Raw genomic sequence first — 26,881 nt, 5'->3', positions numbered from 1 at the left:
GTATGCCTAGTGTCTCCATCTCTACCATCAAGCAAGTGGTTGGGTTAGGGTCTATGAGGATATCCACAAGAAAATGTTATTCAAGTGTTATGGCACACGTGGTGTAATACACACGCATATACAAGAGTTTGGCTTTGGTGAGCTAGTAATTTTATTAGCCACACAGGAAGGCTTTCGTGGAAGTTTGTGTGTGAATGTCCTAGTCTCAAATTAAATAAAGTAGAACAACAGAAATGAGGGAGATTTTTGCATCCTTACTACAAATTTGAGAACCTAAGTGAACCAACATATGGGTCATTATAGATGGCTTGACTAAAATGGCAAGATTTATATCCACCAAGTCCATAATAGAAAGTTATGAATTGGCTAAACTTTTTGAGGAGCATTTGTGTAACTTGTATAGTTTGCCCAAGTAGATTCTCAATGATTGTGACCTAGAGCTTAGTACTAATTTCCAGCAAACCTTTTTCTTCTAGAAGTTGGAGACTAGTTTGTGCATGTCACACCTAGAGACCTATAGAAAAACAAAACGCATGAATCAAATCGTGGAGGATATGCTGCAAGCATCTCCAGTTGTCTACTCAAGTGGCAGTTGTATCTCTCACGGATTGAGTTTGCTCACAATAGTACAAAGAATGCAATTGATGGTTATGGCTTGCTCTTTTTTAAAGAAAAGTAAAAATTCTATCAATACTCCAAACAAAATGTCTCAAGGCAAAAAAGCAAAATACAAAGCAACCTTATAAGGGACTTCCATATTAAGAATTATATAACAAGGGAAAGTCTATTACAAAGCTTGATTGAATAGCCAGTCGAGAGGTATATAATGCCAACCATGTGGGTATGGAAAAGGAGAAAAGCGCCAATTTCCATTGTACAAAATGTCTCAAGGCAAAAAAGCAAAATACAAAGCAACCTTGTAAGGGACTTCCATATTAAGAATTATGTAACAAGGGAAAGTCTATTACAAAGCTTGATTGAATAGCCACTCGAGAGGTATATAATGCCAAACCATGTGGGTGTGGAAAAGGAGAAAAGTGCCAATTTCCATTGTACTTAAAGATATTAAAATGCAATCTCCGATAGATCTTCTTCAACATATGTAAATGCTAGTACTAGATTGCAAAGGAGAGTATAAAGATTGTGGAAAATCATGCCAACTTTTTTGTTAATCAACATTGACAACCCCATGAGCTCCAGGAGGGATGTGGATGTACTGTGGTGTATTTGAGGACTCTAAACCAATACATACCTGCAAGGGCCTAAAATTATATTCACGATATTGTGGCCCCCTTCAATTGTCAAGATAATAAGTCGTGTGTCCTATATAGTTGATTTATCCTCATACATTACTATTCATTCAATGTTCCTTGTTAACCCCCCTTAAATACTGGATAGGACATGATGAATATGTGGTCCTAACTAAGGAGATCACTAACTTGGAGGGTTACACATGCTATCCTCCACATCCGTTGAGTTGGTGTTAGAGTATAGAATGAAGCATTTCCATAGGAATTCCAAAACCCAAATGTTGAATATATAGAAAGTGTCTAGACGTCCACAATTAATGCATCCAAAGTGTCCGAGTGTCATTGGAGATAGCCAGGTCCCACATAGACAGTTGGTTGGCTCATGTGTCTATAAATAGGAATCTTCCTAGCCACTTTACATATCTTAAATCCCTTTTGCCATCTTTCACCATCTCTATTAGATTTTTCCACTACTACTTCAACACCTATTCAACATTAGGAGGCCAGCCAATCACAATCGAATTTGGGGTTCAATTTTTCATCCAAGGAGAAAACTTGAAGGCCAACAAACAAAGGGGCAAATTGGTTTGAAGGCTTGCCAGTCTTTTATGATAGTAGGAGGCATTGGAAAGTGAAGGAGATTGGAGCAATTTTAATGTACTTTATTTATTTTCAATATAAGTTAAATAAATACCACAAGGGATGTGCCAATTTTGGGGCCAACCAACATTCTACTATGCAAGATTATGTGGTAACATTTGTATTTTCAATTTATATGACATTGCCACCATTTTGGAGAAGGAAGGCTGGTTTCATTAGCAAACACCAAAAGTAGACCAAACTCCAAGATGAAGCAAATACAACAATAGAGGACCCCAAAATTTCAATATCTGAATTTCAAGTGTTGGACCTCCAATTTCTGAGCATATGTCCTCAGGTACTAGTAAACCCTAATTTTTGCTTGTAAATTAGGGTTTACCATAGACATTCTTTGATTACACCATCCAATGATTGAATTGGATTAAGATCTCTGGAGGAAAGTTGTGAACTGCCTGTGAGAGAGAGAGAATTCAAAGTGTCATTGCCAAAAATGGCTGAAACTCAACATTAGTCTGCCATGAATGTTTGATAACCAGCAGCCCAACCTGCTCTAGAGCCCAACCAGCAGTCACTAACCCCTGTAGGTATCAAATTTGCTCTTGGGAGCCTTCTGTTCAGCTTTCACCTGGTCTCCTAGGCCTTGATTATGCTATTGCCTACTGCAAATCAATGCCTTCTCAGTAAAAAATTGCCCAAATAGCATGCAATTGCAGCCAAACTCCTCTCCTGTTAGCTTGGCATGATTAGTATCACAGCCTTTTCTCTCTCCTCCAGCCCCTAAAAGAGCTTTTCCACTCTTTGCATGGGAAGTTTTGCCAAGCAGCAGCCTTTCTTATACAAATTTCAGCCTAATTAATTAATTTTCAGAATTTTGATTTTGAAAATTGATTTGATTATTAATTATTGCTAAAAAAAAAACCATGTTAGTCAACAAGTAAATTGGTTAGGCCAATTTGTCACCTGAGAAAACCTGAGCATTGATTAGCCCATGAACTAGTATTAATTAACTAATTAATCAATTAATGCCTAGTTTCTAATGTTCCCACTGATATTAATGGAAATCACTGATTATTTACCCATTTTGCTAGTGAAAAAGAAAGACGACATGATATATCTTTGGATTATTGATAGAGCTTCAAATACGGTAATTATTAAACTTGTGTTTCAATGTAAAAGAGTTGTTTGACTAACTTAAAGTTGCAAAGTATTTTATAAAGACTATTCCTCTTGAATATGAAGTTAGTTGCAATAGGTTGATATAAGTGGAGGCAACAAAAATAGTATAGGTTACCAAGCATGGGAGACTTCACATTGTTTTTCATCGGGTCTCCCGATTGGTCCAAGCTCTACGCCAAATGCTAAGCAAAGCATCGAAAAGATCCTCTCAGGCATGTCACGATACTTAAATATGTGTTGTATAAACAATTGTGCCATATGATCGGCCTCGATCTTCTACGTGGTAGGAATGAAAGGGACTTGCTTATAGAACTTGCATATGATAGTCCAAATCCCATCATTCCTTGGAGGAGTCCTTGGAAGATCAAAGATAAAAATCCATAGCAATACTCTACTATGGCCTATTAGGCATAGGCAAGGGTTGTAATAAACCTATCCATGGGCCATACTTGTTGCCCATACACATTTTCTCTCTCTCATTCTCTCCTCTCTCTCCTTCCCCCTTTTCCTTCCTTACCAACTCTAAACCTTAAAATACTCCCCCTCTCCGCCATCTCATTCATCCTTTCTATTATCTACTCACTTGAGTTTTGAGCTTCCCACACTCTCTACTCCCTTGAGCACTCTTGCCATCTTAAGCTCTCTACTCCCTCAAGCTATGTCTACTTCCTCTCTCTCTACTCTCTCAACCCCTCTATCCCTCACGTAATCTCTCTACCATTTCTACGCCCTCAATCACTCCACCCTCCACCTTCTTAAGTTTCCAAGTCCACCTTCTTGAGTCTCTCTCCTTTACTCTCAAGCTCTCCCTTCCTCTCTCACTCTCACTCTCTCACTATCTCTCTCTCTCTCTCTCTCTCTCTCTCTCTCTCTCTCTCAGAACAGTGATCGACCTTTTCATGACTGCTCAACAGCCAACACAAGTTGAAGGTGGAGCACAAGCTTTTGTATTTCAATTTGAAGGAGAATCCTTGTGGCTGCTATTTGAAGATCTTAGAGAAGACCTTTGGTTCTAGGTCCATGATAATTGTGCCTGCTTCCGGAATAAGCATCTTTGTTGATCTGTTTAAGTATTACACAGCAGGAGACAATTCGGAGCTTGCAAACAAAGACTTACCACTCGAGAGCACCGAGGTTCAGCTGGACACAGAGGTGTTCTATTTTGATGTTGGAGAGAATCAGCGAGGCCGATTTTTGAAGGTTTGGCCAGCCGTCCTGCTGCCGCTTTTGCTCGGAGAAGGTCGCACGATTCTTTAACAGTGTGGAAGGTCCACTTCACGCTGATCTGAATGAGTCAAATCCCTCTTTTGCTGCACTGATTGATGATGAACCTGTAGGCGACACAGGAGAGTTTGTCGCTCATTGATTGAGTACTGAGAAGGATGCGCCAAAATGTTTGCAGCAAACACTGTTAGTCATTGAATAACTGTCCTACTGCCTACAACAAACACCATGCTCCATCGGTCACTCAAGAACCAGAGACCAGGCAAGTGACAGATCTCTCTCTCTCTCTCTGCTTATTCCCGTGTCCCCTGCTTACTGCCGTAGAAACTGAGAACCAGGAAACATGACTACTGTTGGAGATACTAATGAGCGCCTTTCTCAGAGTGGACGATCTATCGCACGCAGCAAAGCCGACTCGACAACCACAAGTTCACCTCTCTCTACTGGCATGTTGGAGCAGCCATGTGTTAGAGAAATCTCACAGGATGGGATATGGAATTTTTTGGCGACACTTCAAACATCAATCAATTCATAGAATCAAGAAATCACACGCTTGGCTCTCAAGTGTCAAGTGTTGGAAAGCAAGAATACACAGTTTGAACAGACTGTGGAGGAACAGGCCAAGAGAATCACAGACTTGGAAACGAGTATGGCGACATGCACATGCATGGAAACACCAAAAACATGGGCCGAAGTAGTAGCACATACTCCCCCAAATGGAGGCATGCATGTAGTTCATGCAGAGGGTGGCGATGCACTGGTAGATGATGTGGATGGATGTGAACGTAAAGAAAGAGAAAAGCGGGCTCAAAACCTGGTTATTTGGGGATTGCCCGAAACAGATGATGAGACTGCACTGTCTCTTACTACGGAAGTCACGGAGTTTTTTTGTAAGCATTTTGCCATGGCAGATGTACCTGTCTTTGGTGCTCGACGTATTGGCAAGAAGAAAGACGATAGGAAGGCAAGAGCCATTGTATGAACTCTATTGGATGCACGTAAGAGAACTACACTTTTAGATAGTAGTCGAGTATATCTCAAGGGAACAGATTTTTATGTAAATGAGGATCACACCCCCATGCAACAAGAGGAACGTCGGAAGCAATACAATAAGTGAAAGAAATCTAGTGATAATACTTCAAAGGATGCATAGGGATGCACGACCCATGGGAGTTGCACGCTTGTGAAGGTGTTGTTTTGGAATTGCAGAGGGTTTCTATTGCATAAAGGGGAAAGCATTAATGCTATGGTTGGTGATGCTGACATTGTGTTCCTTGCCAAGACATGGGAGCGGAGGATGTGTAGAGTTCCGGATATCCCAGGGTACATAATTCATAGCGCATATCAGCCACATGTAGGAAAAAGAGGGCAAGGAGGAGTTGCATGCATATACAAATGTCATTTGGAAGAAATGATTGACGTATGTAAAGTAGACCGACATAAGTGGTACATATGGATTATGCTCAAGCACACTACACTGATGTACATTGCGGGATGTTACATTCCACATAGGGAGTCCCCCTTCTATGCACGACATGAAGTGGATTCGCAAGAACCTTTTGAAGATTTGAGTATGGATGCATGCATATATATGCAACAAGGACATGTGATGGCCTTAGGTGACTTAAATGCACGTATTGTGATGAGCTAGATAAGGAAGAGGTTGTGGATGTAGATGCACATTGGTATAGACAATCTGAGGATATAGACATTAATGCCCATGGACGCACTTTGATGGATATGGTTAATGGTTTGCACATGCTGATATTGAATGGTATGAATTGTTTCCCTGATACTAAAGGATACACGTGCTACTTCGCTTGTGGAGGTTCCAGTGTGGTAGACTATGCAATGATACATGTGAATGATTTATGCATGATCAGAGAGTTCTGGTTAGCTGAAAAACATCCAGAATCAGATCATATAGCTTTGGGCTTGACACTTGATATTTGCCACCATGTAGGACATGTAGGGGACACAGTAGGTACTGGTGCATTCCGTATTGATGTAGACAAGAAACAAGGATATGCTGGTCACTTGGATAGTCTTATGAGCAATCTTACTAGGAGTACATGGACTGATCTGAGAGATGCAATGTTAAATATAGCTATAGAGGTTTTTGGGAAACCAAAGAGCAGTCACAAAAATGTCAAAGGATTGCCATGCAAGAAATGGTTTGATGATGAATGTAAGGCTACACGTAGAAAGCTGAAAATTCTCCCTAAGGGACAAGAACGAAGTGAGGCGGAAAAACAATATAATGCTCTCATGCGTAAAAAGCGACGACGATATGTGGTGGCCAAAGAAAGTGAAGATGCTAGGGAGTTTGAGAAATGTCAAAGGCAAGCATGGAGAAAATTGCAAACCAAATGGTTAAGTGTTATGGGGGATTTTACAGATGCTGACATGCTATCATATGTTACAGAACCTTACATGCATGAAGGGGTACATCCCATCAAATGTGATGCACATACGCAGCCATTTAGTGCTCTATTCACTTTAGAAACATTGGAGGCAACCCTCAACAAGATGGCCAATGGAAAAGCATGTGATACTTTGCAGTTGAATACGGAGATGTTGAAATGGACAACAAAGGAGATGAGATTGTTTATGTTGCATGTGATACATCATGCTTTTGCATATGGTTTTCCCCAAGAATGGCAGGATAATTGGATACAACCATTGTATAAGGGAGGATATCGCAATTTGCTCACAAACTACCGCATGATTATGGTCAATTTAGCCATGGCAAAGCTATTCAACACTATCCTGGAAATACAATTGAGTAAATGGGTAGAAAGTAATAACAAACGAGCTTATGAACAAGCACGTTTTCGCCCTGGTCATAACACCATAGACCATTTGGTTACTTTACATGTGCTTATGGATGAGAGTTGGCTTGAGGGAGCAACCTTGTATTGCTGTTTTGTGGATTTTAAGAAGGCTTTTGACACCATACCAAGGGTTGGCTTTTGGCAAAGAATGCAAGAACTAGGGGTCCCAAATGATCTATGCATGGGAATTTACAGGATATGTCAACTAGTGGTGTGCCACCTCAGAGGTCGCAACAGGCTGTCACAGGTATTTGAGAGTAATATGGGAGTCAAACAAGGTTGCCCGCTCTCCCCTACATTATTTGGTTTATGCATTGATAAGCTAGAGAAAATACTTCTCACGGCTATGAATGAAGAGGAAGCCAAAAGCCCGCATATTGGTATGTTCGCCATCTTGCTCCTACTTTATGTAGATGATGTGGTCTTCTTTACATATACTGGGGAACGTATGCAACAGTTCATGGGGATTCTTGAACGATTTTGTCAAGATAGTGGTTTGACGGTGAATGTAACAAAAACAAAGCTAATGGCTGTGCGCACCAAGCAATCAAAGACCCCACCAAAAGTACATTATGCGGGATACTCTATAGAGATAGTATCTACTTTCAAATACTTAGGGATTGAGATACCTGTAGACCACAGATGTCATACGTGTGTGGAGCGATGATTAGCGGCAGGAAAAAGCAAGTATTATCACTTTGAAAATGAGTACAGCCGTACAGATACAAAATGTTGAAAAATACACTGTATGATTTTTTATGCATATATTCTACAGACGATATTATATGGAGTGGAGATGTGGGGGGGAAGCATCTCCTTATCTGCATGGAACGACATTGAGAAGCTGCAAAAAGCCTTTATTCGTAGACATTTGGGCATCAAAAGCACCACACCATATGTACTTATGCTTTTGGAAACTTGCCGTCGGCCAATTGAGGTACATGTTATGATTCGAGTACTGAGATAATGCCACTTGAATACGTCAAATGGATGACAGTACGCTCCACAAACGAGCATGGGATGCTAGGACACACCTACAGAAAACATGAAAAAGTAAAGTACTTTCAATAGGATGGGTGTTGGATATGCGAAAATGGTTTAAAGGGTGGGGAGTGGATAGATATCTAGATATAGCATCCGAAGATATATGCATGGACACATTTCAATCAGACCTCTTACGAGCGTATCAAGCAAAACATCAAAGCAAGGGAGCAAATGGCAAACTTGCTTATTACACTATGCATATCTATCCTTCATGTTGAGAATCCTACATGCAAGCAGAGGCACACATGCAACCATACATAGCCAACCCACTCTCAGTGGTATTTAGACGGAGTATTACACGACTTCGAACTTGATCACACACTTTATTGATCGAGACAGGTGCATGGAGTGGACATGCAAGAGAGATGAGGTTATGCAAGCTATGTGGACTACAGAGTGTAGAATCAGAGGAGCACATGATTATGACATGCCCAACATATGCACACATACGGGCTGACTTTGATATCCCTTTACAGGGGCCACTTAACTAGTTTCTGACCACTACTCCTATATCGAAGTTAAGGACTCTCATCACCCGCATGTTACACTTTTGGGAGAACCGCGCTGCACAGATCATTCTTTCACCGTAACTACCCTTTCTACCATGGGGGAGGAGAATCATTGTATATTTGGAAAGGTCCCATGGGCCTTTCATGGACGATCATAAACTACTCTACTCTACTCTACTCTCTCTCTCTCTCACCCCATACACCTAATCATCAATGGCACCTCCTCTTCATGAGGCCTTTTGCTTGCATTGTGCCTAATTCGAGCAAGTGAAAGAGAAAACCTCACCCATCACCCACCTCCTCATTCACATATGCAAATTGGGAGGGGAGGCCACACGATGGCGCAGCATTCTCAATGATGTCTACCAAGAATTTCATTGGAAATACTTACCATTGAAGTGGTGCAAATGAGTTTCAAGGGCAAGTGAGGAGGTAGTGTCTCCCGATGATTAGGCCTTGGATGCAGAAAAAGATCCCTTTTCAACCATTTTCGTTTCCTCCACTGGAGGGGCATCCTCTATCCCATCGAGAAAAGCCATTCAAGTGGCGCGCCCATATCAAAGGGGCAAGGCACACTTGCCTAAGCAGCAAGCCAAGTATTTGGTCCTTTCTCTTTTCTCAAAGAGAGGCAAAGGCAAGCTGAAATAGAGATTGCACACACCATACTTGAGTGCAATCTCTCTTTTCACATCCTTAAACTAGATCAATAGAAGTGGATGGTCAAAGCCATTGCAGTTGTCGGCCCATACAAGGGATGGTACGGTATCACATACCATGGCATGTGTACAAGTTACTTGAGTCCCTATGTGCCGGTTGGCGGGTGCTCTATCCTATTTGATGGATGGAGTGACCATAAAAAAGGGGGTATTATCAACATCCGTGTCTCTTGCCCGCTTGTACATGGAAGGAGAACCACGGGCTCCTTTATGTTTTGGCACATACGGCAAGCCATCATTAAGGTAATTGATTTGTTTGCTTATAACTTTCCAAATTTATTGATTTGTTTACTTGAAAATTCCCAAATTTAATGATTCTAACTTCATTATATATAATCTTGTAGGTTGGTCCGCAAAGCATTGTGCAAGTTGTCATGAACAATGCCTCTATGGGATAGAACCTTGAGGTGGAGGTTTTTTCCATAGTATTGATACCATGCGCTACACATTGCCTAGATCTTCTTATGGAAGATATAGGCAAGTTGTAGTGGGTGAAGAGCATTGTGACAATGCTTACACAATCGTTGGTTTCATCAATACCAAGGTCCGAGTTCTTGCGATTTACTACTCGTACTTAGACTTGGTGTTGAAAAAGCCATTGAAGATACACTTTGCAGCCATGTGGCTTCTCCTCAAGCATCTCTATGACATTTGCAACAAGCTCCAAAAGACATTTGTGTTTAATGAATTCAAGGAGTGGCTTGAAGGAGAGTCCACATAGAGTTAAGTAGAAGCAAAGGCCATTGAATGGCTTGGCTTGAAGGAGGACTTTTGGACGGATATGAGGGGCAAGGAGAGTCCACATAGAGTTAAGTAGAAGCAAAGGCCATTGAATGGCTTGGCTTGAAGGAGGACTTTTGGACGGATATGAGGGGCATTGTCATTGACATCACTTCTATATACAAGGTGTTTCACACAGCCAACATAGAGGGGCCTACTATCGGCGTCTTTTATCATCTTATAGCCTAGGCAATAGCAGAGATACAAGCATTGACCATCTTGGATGAGGAGGCTTCTTCTTCACTATATTTTTAAAAAAAAATGTTTTATCATAATTCATGCTCTTTTTATTTTTTAAAATTCACATTGTCTCACTTTTTCTCTTTCCACAATCCAAGAATGATCTACCCTCTATCTCTCCCTCTGAATTTCTCTCTTATACCTTTTAGTAATATCTTGAATGCTATGCCAAATAGAGATGATATTCTCTTTTTAACGAAGAAGAGATAGGAGTGGATGAAGCAGCCCATCCATGGATTCATGGCACTCTTGCATCTTGCATTCAAGAGATCCTCTCTCTTTATGGATGCCAATCATGATGTCTTTTTCCCAAAGGCTTTGGTAGACGAGCACCATGGTGCCTTCCTCCCAAGAGCTCATAAATTATCAAAGTAGCACTGCTTTCGCTTCCACAATTTCTTGGAAGAGAGATTCATTAGTGATGCCTTTTTTCAAAAATCTCAAATCTCTTAATTCCTTTAAATTGATTTTAGTTGTAAGCTTGTTTTTTGAAGTTTAAACTTATTTTCTTTTCCAACATGCTTTAGGATTGCTTGTTGGGTGCATGTGAGAGAAATTGGTCTGTCTATTCCCTTGTGCACACCAAAATTCGTAACAAACTTAGCATGCGACAATTGGAGCAACTAATTTATTATCACTCTAATTTATGTATGCTACATAGCATGCATGAGATGTCTGTGGCAAGACTCATATTTCATATTTATATACATGTTAGTTCATATATCATGTCTAAAGATATTTTATTTATTTATTCTAAGTTGTTTATCCTTTAAATGGAAGGCTTATATAGATATACTCAAGCTCTCTACTACCACACTTAAAAGTGTGACTCGTGAGAGGGACTTGGAGAAGCAACTCTTTAGAGATATTTATTTGAAGCTTGAGAAGATAGACCGGCGGGTCTCTTGCACTTCTACACGCTGATGTGTCATTGTTCGTCCTCGCACCGCTAGTAGTGGAGCTTCTACTTTGACATTGACACTGGTTTCCTATGGTGATATTGGGGCCCTTAGGTGCTACACAAGGCATGGAAGTGGCTTAAGAGGAGCTCCTAGTGCGGCACATGTGGATATACCTATCACTTGTGAAGAAAACTGCTAGGGTTTGCACTGTGAGGACACATAGAGTGTACGACCACGACAGAAACACAAAGAGACAGATGCAGACACAGAGAGCAAAACTCAAACCTTAAATACAAAACTCAAAAGCTCAAACACAGACGGAAGAAGGGAGAGAGAGAACACAACTCTGAAGTGAATGAATGCTATAAATGAATGTAAGAGTGTACAGTGTGCTCAAGGGCAGAGCAATGTCGGAGTGTGACGTCCACACGAGACAAATCCCAAGTCTGTGACCACCAGTTGGAGCGAGAAAGTAGAGGAACTGCAAAACGATGGTACTAGAGGCTACTGGAGAACCAAACGCAAGCAGTAGAGGATGCAAAGGGCAGAGGGCGGCCCTAGAAAGTTGCAAACACAACAGACACAATGTCGCCTGATGGAGGAGAGCATCAATCAGCAATTGCCTGGCAGTGGAGGACCAAAATGCAGGGTACTGGAGGTCCCCTGATGGAGGAAGAGGGCTGCCTACTATCGCCAACAACCAGAAGCTGCAAACACAGAGAGCAAATGAGGGTGGAGATGTTGGCGATGAGGAATAGGGCCAAACATAGTAGGAGGGATGGCGTCAGGGCATTGCGAGGTTGGAGGGAGAGGTGGTAGCAGTCGTGAAGGTTGGACAACCATGTGGACGTAGATTGATGGCTGAAATCTGCACTAGAGAGTGTGAAACCTCCACAGACGGAATAAAGGCTGAATGGGGACAGCCGGCCTATTTATAGATATAGAAGGGTGCTCCAAAAATTAGGGTTTTTGGGAGACCACTGAAACTCTCTCGAACCGCTCCCCTTTTTAGGGTTTTTCATTAATTAAGTGTGTTTTGGGCTGTTTAAGAATGCTAAACAGCTGAAAAGCGTGTTTTAGCTCAACATCACTACCTCACATGTAGAGCTTAGAGAGCCCGAGTATGATGAGGAAGGCAATGTACTTAGTGAGGGTGATTTTGTTGAGGAGGGTGATGACCCCTCAAGTGGCGGTGAGAATGCTTCTAGCTCTGATGCCAACAGTGTATGAGTACTTAGAGCCTATGAGATTGATCATCTTTGTCACATGATCCATATTTGTATATCTTTTTGTATGAGATTGCCAACTTGGCTCAAAATAAAGTTGTTGGTTTCATATTATATTCTTATTTCAACTGTCTATTTCAACTCTCTTTTGCACTTAGTTTTGAGCAAGGTCTCTAAATTATGTTTTTAAGTCCAAATATTAAGTATAGACTTTAAATTATATGTTTTCTTTCATCAGACATAGCATTGGGCATAGGTGCAAGATATTAGTCTGATTAGTACCGTACTAGTATTGGATGGTACTAATCGGACATGACAACCTAGTAAATAATTTTCCAAATGAGAGATACTATCTTGAGCTAAAAGACACTTTATAATTTATTAGCATCTTTAAACAACCCCAAAACACGCTTAATTAATGGAAAAATACAAATTTGATGCACAGTTCGAGAAAGTTTCAGCGGTCCCCCAAAATCCTAATTTTTTGGAGCACCCTTCAACATCTATAAATAGATAGGCAGCCCACCATTCAGCCTCATCCTTTTGTGCAGATTTCTCACTCTACCATGTAGATTTCAGCCATCAGCCACTTACCATTTGCTATCCAACCTTCACCGACTGTAGCCCATCACCATCCAGCCCTAGGTAACCTATCTTCAGTTATCGCCCTAATGTTTGGAGGTCTCTATCTATTGTGTCATCATAGCACATGATTAGCCTGCATTTTCATCATCTGGTGCCATACAATAAGTTGCTATCATCTCTCCTACTGAGCAATTGTTGCAGAACTTGCGTTTTTGCTGTCTAGAAGGCCGCCTGCATCAGCACACACCTCTTCTATTTTCGCCTAACAGTTATTTGCCTCGAATGACTAGTTTTCAGCCTTCTCTGGTGGTACACTATTGCATTTATCAAATTTCCTCCTCCGATTGCTGTGTTTTGGTGACCAGTTTGTTACTCCTCATTATTCGGCACTCTCTCATCTTTGACTGGGGGCATTTTGTACACTTACATTCATTTACAACATTCATTCACTTTAGAGTTTCTTCTCTCTATGTTTGTCTCTGTGTTTGAGTTTTGAGTTTTGTGTTTGTGTTTTGCATTTTGCATTTAGGATATGAGTTTTGCTTATCACTGTCTGAGTCTTTGTGTTTTAGTCTTGATCGTATATGTTGTGTTTTCTCAGTGCAAATCCTAGTATATCTTCACATGGTATTAGAGTCGGTGCTCTTCTAAAGAGTATCTTATAGTGATTGTGGAGACTAGTCTTTGTGCAAGACTCACACGCGCCTTGATTCTGACTCATAATGTCTCATGCACCTTCTTCTAGGGATCTTATGATGCCCTATTAGGCTTCTCCATCATTGGAGGCTCTAAGAAGGCATTATGGTCTCATTGAGGAGGTAGACACACCTTTACTTTTTTTTTTTTTTTTGGTGAGTAAAATGTGGCTGATTAAATTACTCAAAAAAACTGATTATAACGGGGTACTCATGCTCGATAGACTAGCTGGAGATAATGAAAGTCACAAATACATCATGTATACAAGCCTCTCAAGGCGGTCTAGGGGGGATGGGGGCAAGAAGCTATGGAGGGGGGCTGTATCGCCATCTGGGGCTGCCTACCTGCATCACGAAAAATAGGTCTTGGCCGCCCCAAGTGCGCATGAAATGACATTGAAGCTCCTGCCCTAGACTCGCCTTGCACCTGATCCCATCGGCCGCAGAGGGAGTGGATGATGGAGATCCAAAGCTCTGCTAAGGTCGCCTCGACTGAAAGTCTCTCTCCGCCGAAAGCCTCCTGACACCGTGCCTTCTAGATATGCCACCTAGTAAGACTCCCTATGATCTCCCATACCTCAGAGCGGTCTACTGTGGGCTCCAGTACCTGGCGGATGGGTAGAGCCTCCAAACTGACCACTCCGCATGGCCTTGCCTCGATAATGAATATCGTCTCTTGCATCCCGGCCTCATATAGAAGGTGACGGCCTTGGCTGACTGCCTGCCAGTAAAAAGCTCCCCATGAGATACATCCAAGGTTGGGTGCTATATGGCAAAGGATGCGGTATGCTCCTCTCCACACGGGCTGCATCGCCTCACACGACCAAAGGCAGTGCTTTGGGGTTTCTAGAGGCTGTTGTGTGTAGCGCTTACAACCACCCTCCTACATCTGGGCAAGCCAACTTCCCACCACCAAGCTTCCATGTGCCACCAGCCGTAAGAAATACGATACCCTCCTCAACCTCCAGCTATCCCATAGGCGACGGCCAGAAGGTCTGTTACAAAGGCTCCGTGATGCTGTGCTCCGCCCAGTGCTGCCTGCTACGTGACGGCGCACAATCCATATCCTCCTGCATTAGTATGTGTTTGCCAATCTTGGCAGCGTGCTCCAGGGACCTCGGCGGATTCTTGGCGACCGCAGTGGCCGGCCATAGCCACTCTCCTAGATCCCACTCCAGCTCATCAAGTGGCCTGCCCTCCCAGATCCAGAGGCGCCACTCCCTGAGCTCCGTCTAGAAGAGAAAAGGGTCCAATCACCATGTCTTCCCCTGCAGGCCAATCACCCGGATTCTCCTCCATGAAAGGACAGCTATCCCCTCATCCTGCTATCCTCTCTCAAGAGCTAGACACCCTCGCCCCCCCTCCTGTATGGTGAAGAAAGTCCCAGGTGGAGCACCACCCACTCTACCTGCTACATGTTGGGGATGCCTGCTAGTGAAAACCTAGCGGCCCATACCTCCCCGGGCTCTATCGGCTCTCGTATCGGAGGAGCAAGCCACTTCTCACATATTGTTGCATCTATCTCTCTTCTCCTCAACTCAGCTCCTCTCTGGTAACCTGATACTCGCTGCAGCGCCTCCTCGTCCACCATCCTGTACACCTCCCACCATGTCCTGATGGTACAAGCCGAGCCGGCCTCCCAACCAGCCCACTGGATGTGGGGGCACTCGCCAATCTGTGCCCCTTCCTGAACTCTCACCTGGGGGTTCAAGACCACCGACTGACGGTCTATGTCCTCTTGGCAGCCTCGAGGGCTTTGGATTAGGGCCTTATAGAGGCCCTACCATATGCAGAGCAAGTTGCATAGGAAAGGTGATTTGGGGGGGGGTGATCTAGGCTGACGTGAAGATCCATCTCAGGGACAGCCTCCACTCACCGCCGAGCCTCGGACTACAATCCTGAAGACTCTCCTGCAATAGAACCTTCCAGGTCTGCCCTCCTGGTGGAGGGCCATACTTTGATACTCTGGGTCTATGATCCCAAGCCCTCCCTCTGACCGATGCCGTATGATGGTCGCCCATGCCACCTTAGCCCTGGAATCCCTCGACCCGTCTGACCACGACCAAAGGAAATTCCCCACTAGGCGGCAAAGCTACACTACGCAGGATGAGGAGAAGCACCAACACGAGGCGGCAACCCTGCTAGTGAGAGGCGAGCCGTGCTCTAGTAGGTCAGCTTCCTCCGAATAGAATCAAGTACTGGAAGAAATTGCTGGGCGGGAGTGATGTCAAGTCCCACCTGAAACCCTAGGTAACGGACGGTCTACCCTCTGCTCACCCATCTAAATCCCAGGTGGACGCCCCACTCAGTGCTAGAGTCCGAGTCTATGAGGAAACCAACCGACTTTTGCCAGTTGATTTTCTCTCCTACTGCAAAACACAACACCTCAAGAGCTAGCCTCACTCTCTCCAACATCAACTCATCATCCTCTATGTAGAGTGCTATATCATCTGCATCCTCTGAGTCTAGCAACTCAGTCTCCTCTCTCACTGGAAGTCGGAGGCCATGTAATCTACTCACACGTGACCTGAGGAAGTGAGACATCGCCTCTGCAAAGAGTAGGAAAAGGTACAAGGCTAGGGGGCAGCCCTGTCGGACCGATCTCTCCAATCGAAACTACTCCCCTCGCCTACCGCCTATGAGAACCCTCCTGGTGGCCGATCTGTAAAGTGTGGAGACCCCGCGAATCCAAGCCCGAGGGAAACTCAACCTCACCATGGTGCCCTCTAGGAAATCCCAGTCCACCCTGTCATAAGCTTTCTCGAAATCCAAGAGTAGTATGGCCAATCTCTGCCCACTGTGTTGAGCCCACTCTGTTGCCTCAAAGAAAGTGAATACATTGTCTAGGATGCTCCTACCTTGGACAAAGCCTGTCTGTGTGTCATGAATGATGTCTAGAAGCACGGGGCGTAGTCGCCTAACAATCATCTTTGCCAGTGCCTTATAGGCCACTGACAATAAGGTGATCGGTCTCCATTGGGAAAGCTCCAACCGGTCTCCCCCCTTGGGGGGAAGACTGATAAGGCCTGCCGAAAGACTCCCTAGCATCTGTCCTGAAGTGAAAATCTCCTGGAAGGCCATCAGTAAGGAGTCCTTCACCACCTCCCAGTACGTAGTGAAGAAGGCCTTAGAGAGGCCATCCTCTTCGGGCATTTTTTCCCATCCTGTGTGTGGAAAGCCTCTTTTAGTTCCTTCTCTATGAAGGGGGCTTGGAGAGAGCATCCCATCTCCTCTGTGACGAGGGAGGGGATGTAATCCCAGACTTGCTGTCTGCAACGTTGTCCTCTGGCTAGGGCTACCTCTTGCTGGAAAAGGCGTCTGTAATAGTCGGTGGCAATCTCCATCACCTTGTTTGGGCTAGAGCGAATCCTCCCATACTGATCCCAAAGGCTGCATATATGTTCACCTAAGGTGCGGGGCTAGTGTGCCTGAAAGAACTCCTACACATCATGTCCCCCTTCTGCGCCCAGAAGGCTGCTGAGGTGCAGAATGAGAACTCCAAGTGCCTGTCCTCTAGGCCGGCGATGGCTGCTCATGCGCGCACCTCCTTTGCGTGGAGGATGGAATGCCCTTGTGTCTCCTGTAGTTAGTAGTCTCTGTGTAGCTGCTAGGTCTCGCCGGAGTGCTCTGCTGACCTCCTCCCAACCCTGTTGCCTGGCCTGTAGGGCTGCCTCCTGGCAGATACTGGTCGAAGCGGCTAGAACCTCTACAACCTCCTCTGCATCTAGTCACTCCTACTCCACTTCCTCGTCCAAATCTGCTCAATTTGCCTCTTCACCTCCTCTCTCCTGTAGATCGAGACAGGGATCTGACAGGATCGCGTATCTCAGGAGGACCGGGCAGTATTTGAACAAAGTGATGCCAGCCAACTGCCCTATGTGACCTTCACGAGAGCATTGCCACACTCCCACATAGAATCTATCCAACCGCTCTAGTAGGACTCCGCTAGCCGCTTGTATCCCCACAAGAAGTTCAACGACCTTTCCCTCCTATGGAACCTTGGGTCTCTCCAAGCATCGCGAGCTCTTACTGCTAGTAGGAAGACCTCCCATGCCTCCTGCTTCTCCCCAGCCATGCCTTGGTAGTTTCTGCCTCTACCTTGCTGGTCCTCTAAAACCTCTAGGTTGTTGAAGTCTCCTCCAACAATCCAAGAGTCCACCTCTGCGAGTCCTGCTGCAATCTCCACTCAGAACATGCTGCGTGCCCTGACCTCAGTGGGAGCATAGATATTGAGGACTCCGATGCACAAGTCCCCAATATCCAACCCGACCCACAGAACCCGCCTTGCCACAATCGCCTCATGATCCCGTATGCAGGAGGTAAGGCTCGGGCCAATAGAGGTGCATACGCCTCCACTCCTGCCGTGGGCACCGATAGCGTATTTCCAGTAGGTGTATGACTTGCCTGGGAGAACCTTCTTTACCCAATGGGCCTAGGTTCGGATGACTTTGTGTTCTTGGAGAAACAAGATGTCTATCTGTCCCGCAAGGGCCGGCTGCAACTCCTGCCAAACAATCAACTTCCTGGAACCACGTGCCCCACTACAGTGGAGGCTAGTCACATTCCAAGTTGCCAGGTGCAGGCTCATGGAAAAACCTATGGCTGACCGAATAGGCATTTGTTCGGTGTAGAAGCTGCTGATGAGGATGAAGAACTATGGGGCATACAAGAACGCTTTGCCGCAAGCTTGGATGGCGAACTCCAATCCCCCATGGTGGCCCTCGGGCGGCGGACCATGGGGGTGATAGATGCTCCAGGTGGGACTACCAATGCATCTATCAGCCATGTTGAGAGTCGTGACTCTATACACTGGTAGAAGTGGGCTGCTTCTGCTAGGGGCCACTCGATCACGTCCATCAGAGCTCTCCACTATGGAGGGGCATGAAAGATAATGGTCAAGTGTGGGACCTCGGCACCAGGCCACCATTTAATGTCCATCATGCAACCTGGCCATTGTTGTGCAAACAGTGCTAGTTCTTCTTCTCCCATCCACTGGGAGATGTGGTCCGCCACCTGACTCTTCACCTCCTCCTCTATCTGTGTCATTGTCCAATCCCCTGAGTGAGAGGACTGAAGGAAAAAGGTGCAGTTTGGTCCATCCAATGGTACTAGTAGATGGACCTTGCTCCTCCTTGACTTACGCACCACGAAGATTCCCACCTTTAGAGGTAGTGGGAACTCGAGCTCTCCACTAACTCACAAGCTGCTTCTGTAGAGGTGAGTCGAACCTTGAAGATCCCTTGGCCCATGAGGACCGCCCCCACGATCTGCGTTGTGCCAATGCGCAGCGTGGAGTGGAGCCAATCCCACAGTTGGGCCCTTGATGGGGAGTGTCCAACGACTTGACCAAAGATCGTTGTTTCTTTCAACTCTAGCTCTGTGGCACGGACGGCTAAGAGTTGTTCCTCAGAGAGGATGATGCACAAGGTATTTGACTAGGGGGCACTCGCAAAATGCGTCGGCGTCTGACTAGAGGTTTCCATTGCACGTCCCTGCTGGGAACCTACCTATCACGCTACTGTGCTACCGGGGGGGGAGTTGCTGCAGGGGGAGGGAGCAACTGAGGGGTGTGTGTGCAGACGACAGTTTGGTCGGAAACTGGGAGCAGCTTCGCGACGCGATGGCAGGGAGTTTTTTTCAACCACACACATTTACATTTACCATCTTCTTCTTCTCGTTTTGGTCATCTTATAGATGAAGAGTTTGAGGAGTACTTGCGCATCACATATAGTCAAGTTTACACCCCTGCAAGGAGTGCTACTACTTCATCTAGATTGATTGGTGAGACTGGCCATCTCCCTGGATCTTGGAGGGACCACGACATTCAACACGTTTGGCAATCCATCTCCTTCATTTCAACCAGGACTTATGTTGGATTCGTATAATCCTTTTGAGTCGTATGAGCCAAAACCCTCTCTTGTTTCTTCTTTTGTTGTACATGATGCAGATGGTTTTCAGTATGTTAAGCTTTAATAGAGGAGGCTCTCGAAGTAGATATCCTTCATCAAGTTTATCTTTACCATTTTCTTCATTTGAGCAAGTAAACCACACTTCTTAACTCCCTCCCATCCCCATCACTATCTTCTCCACATTCTAATTTCCTCACATCTTCGTTTCAAAGCCTGGGATTACACTCTACTTCCACTCAAAGCACACTAGGAGTTGAATCTGCCATCTCAACTCCCACCAGTTTCTTATTCTCCATCCACCATCTATCTACCCTTCATTCACTCCAACTCTTGGTGCATCCTTAGGGAAAATGCACCCTTTAACACTATATCTTCCATATACCCCTACTTTACAATATCCTTACACTCTAGGATGGCTGTGATGGGCATCCCCCTCACTATCCTTGGACACTCATAACGTCCCTACACAACCTTTCAGACAGGGATATTCATCCTCTGCTTATGGACTGTCGTCACACATCCCTTGGGTCACTTCTACACAAGGATTTCCATCCTCTGCTCCCCGTGTCCCTATCCCTCCACCCTAGGCTCCTTATGCAGTTACCATGCCCATATCTAATATGCCCACGTCCATATTTGGAAACACTGTACATACATCTCGCATGCATGGTGGGCACTCTAGGATTCCTTCCCAAGTGTACTCCACTCCCCCACCCCCACCCTGTCCCTCTTATCCACCCTGTCCCCATTACACACCTTCTCTATCTCCTAGTACTACCACTCTTGTTGCAAGAATGAAGAATGCCTTCACCAATAAGATTCACTTTAACGGGTTGAATTTCACCACTTGGTTGAACTTCATACAACAAGTGCTTGAATCTCAAGGACTTTGGGACCTTTTCGTTGGTACCAAGGACCCTTGATTAGCTCACCTTGATCACATCTGTCAATGGATAGCCCGCAATGCCATGGCCAATGTTGAATTGATGCACCGAGTTCTTCTTGGGTTCCACTCCCACTTACAACATTTTCTCCTCACATCTGAGCATTGGAGTCATCTCATTGACCATTATGCAGCACAAGCTCGCACTCGATGTATCAATCTCGATTTTGAGCTTCAAGAGTTTTTCATTAAGAAAGGGGATGATATGAAAGTCAAGTTGGCCGAATATCAATTTTTACTCACCGAATTTGCCACCACTGGCTCTCCAAAGTTAGATGACGATCAAGTCACGTTCTTCTTGAACAAGTTGCCCAACAAATACTTCCATTTTACCCACCACATTATCTCACTACATAGATTGCAAACCTTCTACAAGTTTGAGTGTTAATTCTTGCGTTACGCAAGGCTGCACAATCAAGTCCACAACAAAGCCTCCACACAGCCTTACTTAGAGAGGCAAGGGTTGATTGCCTCTTCTTTGGGGGGTAGGGGGGTGGGTGCAAACTAACAATGGTAAGTATTCGCAAGATATAACGACAAGCCACAACAAGGGTGACTCTCCTTCATTAGAAGGAACCAAAGAAACACGACCCCTTTGGCAGCAAATTCCTAAGAAAATAGGTTTTTTACACATTGCCAGAGGTTGGGCCATGTGGACAAGAAATGTCATACCAAGGCCCAAGGTCTCCTACCTAGAAAACCACAATAGACTGCTGCAACTGCATCCACTCTAGCTGGTCACTCCAGTGCAGCTACGCCTCCACTATTGCACCATTTGCTCCATTTGTTCTAGGGGCTACTGGAAATGTGGTGTGTGGACAGCCTCAACAGCCTATCTGCTTCACTACTCCTGAAGGATTAACTGATTGGTCTGCTAGTGGCTCACTTATTGCACTTTATGTGTCCATTCCTAGGGGATCCACTGCACCTTCTAGGACTACTTCACCACCTCATCAAGCATTTCATTGGTAGAGCCCTGCTAGTCACCATACGCAATGGTGACCATACCTTTAGTCTTTCCTTTTTTAGACTTCCACTACATGCTTACATACTCATTGCATTGCACTTAGCTTTGCTTTCCTTTATTTTAAGTTTTATCTTTTGGAGCATCTCACTACTCACCTTTGTGCTTGCAGATTTTGATCTCTTTTGCAAGCTTTTGTATTTTAGTGTAGGGCTAACATGCAGGTTTTCACCAGTCCTTCCTGAGCTGGAGACAAGAGTTGCATACCATTCCTTTCATGGTTCCATCTACTTGGTGTTTTGCTCTTTTACCAGCATGGAGGCTTCCCCTCTCGCGACAAATTGTGCAACGTCTCTCTTAATGCTATCATGATGATGACTTCTATCCTTGCTCTTCTAGTAGGGATGCTTTATCATCTTCATCTACATGATTCTTGGCACCACACGAAGACCGACATCATCAGAATCCTCTTCTTTCTTTAACATGGACACCTAGGTTGAGAGGGGGTTCCAATCCTTCTTTGTATTTTATAGGTTTTGACACTTGTCTTCAACATTGGCCTTTCTCCCCCTGTTGTACCTTCCCCTATGCATTGCATGATTTCATCTTCTTTATACTAGGACTCTTGGACAAGTGAACAATTTTTCCACTAGGAATACTATCCAAGTGGCCCTTGCTGCATGAGCATTCTTCAGCATGTAGCATACTATGCATCCCATTGTGCAAAGCACCACTGGATGGATCCTACGCTATTTCCACCGGCGGATTACACCACCATCATTCTTCACACGATACTTCATCACCTTTTCCTCATCATCGACATCCTTAAGTGGATAGATAAGCTTGTACTGTTTTGTGATATGTTGGGTATACCATTCCTACTCCCGTCTTTTGGGTCACTATTACTTAATCGACTGCCATCTATAAAATTCATATTCAACAATAAAAAATAAAAAATTCAATGTGGTTCCGTCCGCCTTTGTAGGGCTTAGACTCCCTTGGTAAGATAACCATTGACTCTATCCTCTCTAGGGTGGCTACTTAGACTCCCTTGGTAAGATAACCATTGACTCTGTAGTCTTAGTAGGCCACTAGGCAGCCATTGTGCACCCTTTGTCCAATGCCCTGGCTGCTTGGGGGTGGGACACCTTGGAGTAAACCTTGCTAGCCTCTCCTTTTGGCTCAATTTTGGGCCTAAGAGAGGGTATTGAGCTAAAACACACTTTTACAACTAATTAATATCTTTAAACAATCCCAAAATATACTTAATTAATGAAAAAACACAATTTGGTAAGTGGTTTGAGAGAGTTTTAATGGTCCCCCAAAATCCTAATTTTTTGGGGCACCCTTCAATATCTATAAATATACAAGCTGCCCACCATTCAGCCGTATCCTTTTGTGCAGGTTTCTTACTCTACTGTGTAGATTTCACCCATTAGCCACCTATAATTTGTTGTCTAGCCATCACCAATTGCAGCCAATCACTATTTAGCTCTAGGCCCTATTTTCAGCCATTGCCTTGCTATTTGAATGTCTCCATTTGTTGCGTCATCATAGCACCTAATCAGCCTGCGTTTTCAGCATCTAGTGCTAGGTGATAGAGTGCCGCCATCTCTCCCACCAGGCAACTGCTGCAATTACTGCATTTTTGTTGTCTAGCAGGCTGCCTACATCAGCACACACCTCTCCTGTTGTCGTCTAATACTTCTTTGCCTTAGGTGACTAGTTTTCAATCTTCTCCGGTGATACACTGCTGCATTTACCAGATTCCAACCTTTGACTGTTGTGTTTTGGTGACCAGCTTGCTGCCCTTCATTATTCAGCACTCTCTAATCTCCGATTGGTGGTCACAGCACTCGGGATCGATCTTTGGTGATTGTCACTCTCCGACACTCCATTGCTCTACCCTTTGGCATTCTGTACACTCTTACATTCATTTATAGCATTCATTCACTTCCGAGTTTCTTCTCTCTATGTTTATCTCTGTGTTTGAGTTTTTAGTTTTGCATTTGCGTTTAGGATTTGAGTTTTTCTTGTCATTGTCAAAGTTTTTGTATTTCAATCTTGGTCGTACATGTTGTGTTTCCTCAGTGCAAACCCTAGCATATCTTCACACACTGTCCATGTGGCACCTTGCTACATGAGCATTCTTATTTGCATTGTGTAGCATTCTTTATGGGAGCAAAGCACCCCATGAGCACCTTGCTCACTTCAGATCTTGAGCAACCTCCACCTATGGTTTAGTCACCTACATTATACATACCTCTTCATCATTCATTTGTCTTTGACACCCTTGTGCATGTTTGGGTAGTTTCCCTATTGACAAGCATGCGAGCTAACCATCTCTTTCCCACCAAATACTTGCTAAAGTTTGGGGAATTTGAAAAAAAAAATCCAAAGAAAACAAAAAGAAATGCCCACAAAAAATTTTAAAATCCTTGAGCTCACAAGGGAAGATAACCATCATCTCTATAGTCTTAGTAGTTTCTTGGGCAACCAACAAGCACCCATTGACCTTGCCCTCACTACTTTGGGGTGAGACCTCTTGGAGTAAAATAAAGGTACTTCTTCATTGCATTTGTAGCCTTGGTAGTGTCAAATATGCAAGGATTCGGAGACACAATAGGGTTTGTGGGGAGAAACACAAAGTGTGTGCGGCAAACACTGAGAGTGAAGAAAAACTCAGAAACACAAGAGAACAAGATGATGAAGCACTGGCAATGTGAAGAAAAGCTATTATGATGGAAACAAAGCTCAAAAGATAACTCCACTATCCTGTCTAAATCAGGCGGTAGCACTTGTGGAAATCTGCACAGTGAAGGGAGCAAAACCCACTCCTCCAAGCAATGGACTATTGAAGTAATCATTGGAAGGTGAAGGACAGCTGTTGAGGAAGTAAATGGTAGTCCTCTAATGCCGTCAAAGATGAGGAATATGATCATGAGTTATCAAGGGAGTGAAGCATAGCCCTTGGACATCGGGAAGAAGGCCTAGGCTGCAACTACAGATCCTAGAAGCCACAAAGTTGTAAATGCAAATGTCTGATGGAGATGAGCAATAAATGCGAATGGGATCACTGACACCAGGTGTAGTGGACTATCACTAGGAGTAAGAAAGTTGAGGCTATGCTCGAGAAGGTGACGCCAGGCAAGGGGAAGGCCTCCAATGACAAAACGAAAATGCTAGGGTGATACTAGGAATGTAGGAGTTGACACTTGCTGATGGAGATTCTCTAGATGCTGCAAAAACAAATCTAGAGCCCTATTGCCAAATGTGGCGAAGATGATGCCAGGTTGAGAGAAGAAGGAAGGTGGCCACAAACTGCAATGTCCTCTAATAGGGGTGTGAGCAACAGTGATGAGGGAGAGAAGGGTGTCCGATGACGGAAGGACAATGGTGGAGAATGATTGAATAAGAGGTATGGAATGAATGGAGAGGCAGCTTATTCATAGGCCTTAGCTGTCTAGGGTGGTGCACCATTGAGTAGGTGCCCACTGATAAAGTGCCTAGAATGAGGGCACTAGCCCTTTTTGGAGCTATTAGTGCAAAACCCTAACTGAAGTGAAGAGACTGAAGAAGAGGTTTCTCAACACACCCTCTCAAGCCCAAAAAGAGATGAAAAAACAAGAGAGAGGAGAGGTAAGAAGAAGATGCAGAGGATCCCAAAGATCCAAGATTTCCATCGGAAAGCTAACTTATAGTAAGGAGCAATAGATTGGATGAACTATAAAACCTGACTCCACCTTCGGAGAGGAGCCACTAGCTCCATAGCTCCATGTTGAGGGAATTTGAAGGCCTCGTCACTAAGTTGCAGCTGAACCTCCAAGGCCCTAGGGTGTACTTAAAGATCGTGGATATGAAGAAGAATGACTACTCGAAGACAGCCATTCCAGAAGAGTAGTAGGGGGGGAAGAACTTCATGATGAGGAGTCACCCCCTCTAAGGGTGGAGATGCAAGGGCCCCCTTTGAAGCCGAAGAAGAAGTAGAAGCCCTCGCAGAGGGCAAAGAAAGTATATCCCCCTCTGAATCCCCTTCTGCAAGAGATAGGAAATCTAAAAACTCATGGATCACGAACTCCGAATCATTTGATGATGAAGGAAGCACTGCCGGTCATGTCAAAGAAGATATCTGGCGGGTGTCAAAGATGTCGAAGAATTCCCACAGGTGGCCTCTTGAACCTAAGTAGGCAAGAGTGGGAAAAGATGAGGCTCATGCTAAGCCAAGGGTGGGCAATAGTTAGGGTCTCTCAATGGAGTGGATTGTGAAGCCGAAGTAATGGAGGGTGTGAAACAACCACTATTTGTTGAAGGAGCGAATTGCCGAGGGGACAATATCCAACAATCACTGTCTCTCGGTGGAGCACATTGCAAAACTGTAGGTTGTTGAGGTGGCATTCCTGAAACCCTAAAAGAACTAGAAAAAACCTCCATAGTGCATTGTGGTGGTCTCAAGGAGGTTGAGGTACCAAGTGATCCTTCCTTGGCTCAAAAGGACTTAGTGCACATCGGATGCGTCTTATGGCCTTGAGCATTAAAATCTGAAAGCCGGTACATAATAAACTCTTTAGCCCAAAAGGGAGAGGTGGCACAATGAGTGCTTGGGGGTAGACGCATATACTCCAGCAGTGTAGGGAGCAAAGGTCCATGTCGAAAAGCATCGGTGGGGGGTCTCGTGGTGATGGAAGAGGAGCACTGAGTGGTCTATCCATCTGAATGTGGAGAAGTCATAGCACCAAAGTGTCAGCTTGTAAAAGGGAGGTTGGGAGAGAGAGAGAGAAGGGTATCTCTTTCTCCCAGTAATGCATCAGAAATGAAGGGGGGAATCACTAGATGATGCCGAACCCACAATCTGTCTTTGCCTTCTCCCAAAAATAGGATGTTTACCTCTCTGAGCTCCAACACTTTGATACCATGTTAGAATATGCAATGATATGGAGAGATGGTTTTGGGGAGAGAAACATCGAGTGTGTACAACAAACATTGAGAGTGAAGAAAAACTCAAAAACACAAGAGAACAAGATGATGAACCACTGAATCCTGCTATGTGAAGAAAAGCTAATACAATAGAGCTGAAGCTCAAAAGATGACTGATTTGTCCTGTCCGAATTAGGCAGTAGCACTTGTGGGAATCTACACAGTGAAGGGAGCGAAATCCGGTCCTTCGGGCAATGGGCTATCAAAGTGATCACTGGAAGGTGAAGGACAATTGTCGAGGGAGTAAACCGTAGTCCTTTGATGCCGTCAAAGATGAGGAAGATGATCACTAGGTGTCAAGGGAGCAAAG

The 26,881-nt window shown here is 44.5% G+C and overlaps 1 protein-coding gene across 5 annotated transcripts in view; it reads right to left on the bottom strand.

The window, feature by feature from the left end:
* The window catches only part of LOC148017161 (Alkaline-phosphatase-like family protein), a 115,589-nt gene that overhangs the window by 34,412 nt on the left and 54,296 nt on the right, over window positions 1–26,881 (bottom strand). The window contains exon 1 of one of the 5 annotated variants that reach the window (XM_087663543.1): window positions 4,144–4,284. The exons of the other annotated variants lie outside the window; for them this stretch is intronic. The gene's annotated coding sequence lies outside the window, so the exon portion shown is untranslated. Of the gene's footprint in view, window positions 1–4,143; window positions 4,285–26,881 lie in introns of those variants that run through there. 5 annotated transcript variants of the gene reach the window in all.

Source organism: Lygodium microphyllum, chromosome 22 (assembly GCF_053477565.2).
Source record: "Lygodium microphyllum isolate KBCC chromosome 22, Lygodium_microphyllum_v1.1.10, whole genome shotgun sequence".
Classification (NCBI taxonomy): Eukaryota; Viridiplantae; Streptophyta; class Polypodiopsida; order Schizaeales; family Lygodiaceae; genus Lygodium; species Lygodium microphyllum.
The sequence above is the reverse complement of the archived record's forward strand: the minus strand, read 5'-3'. Positions and strand labels throughout refer to the sequence as shown.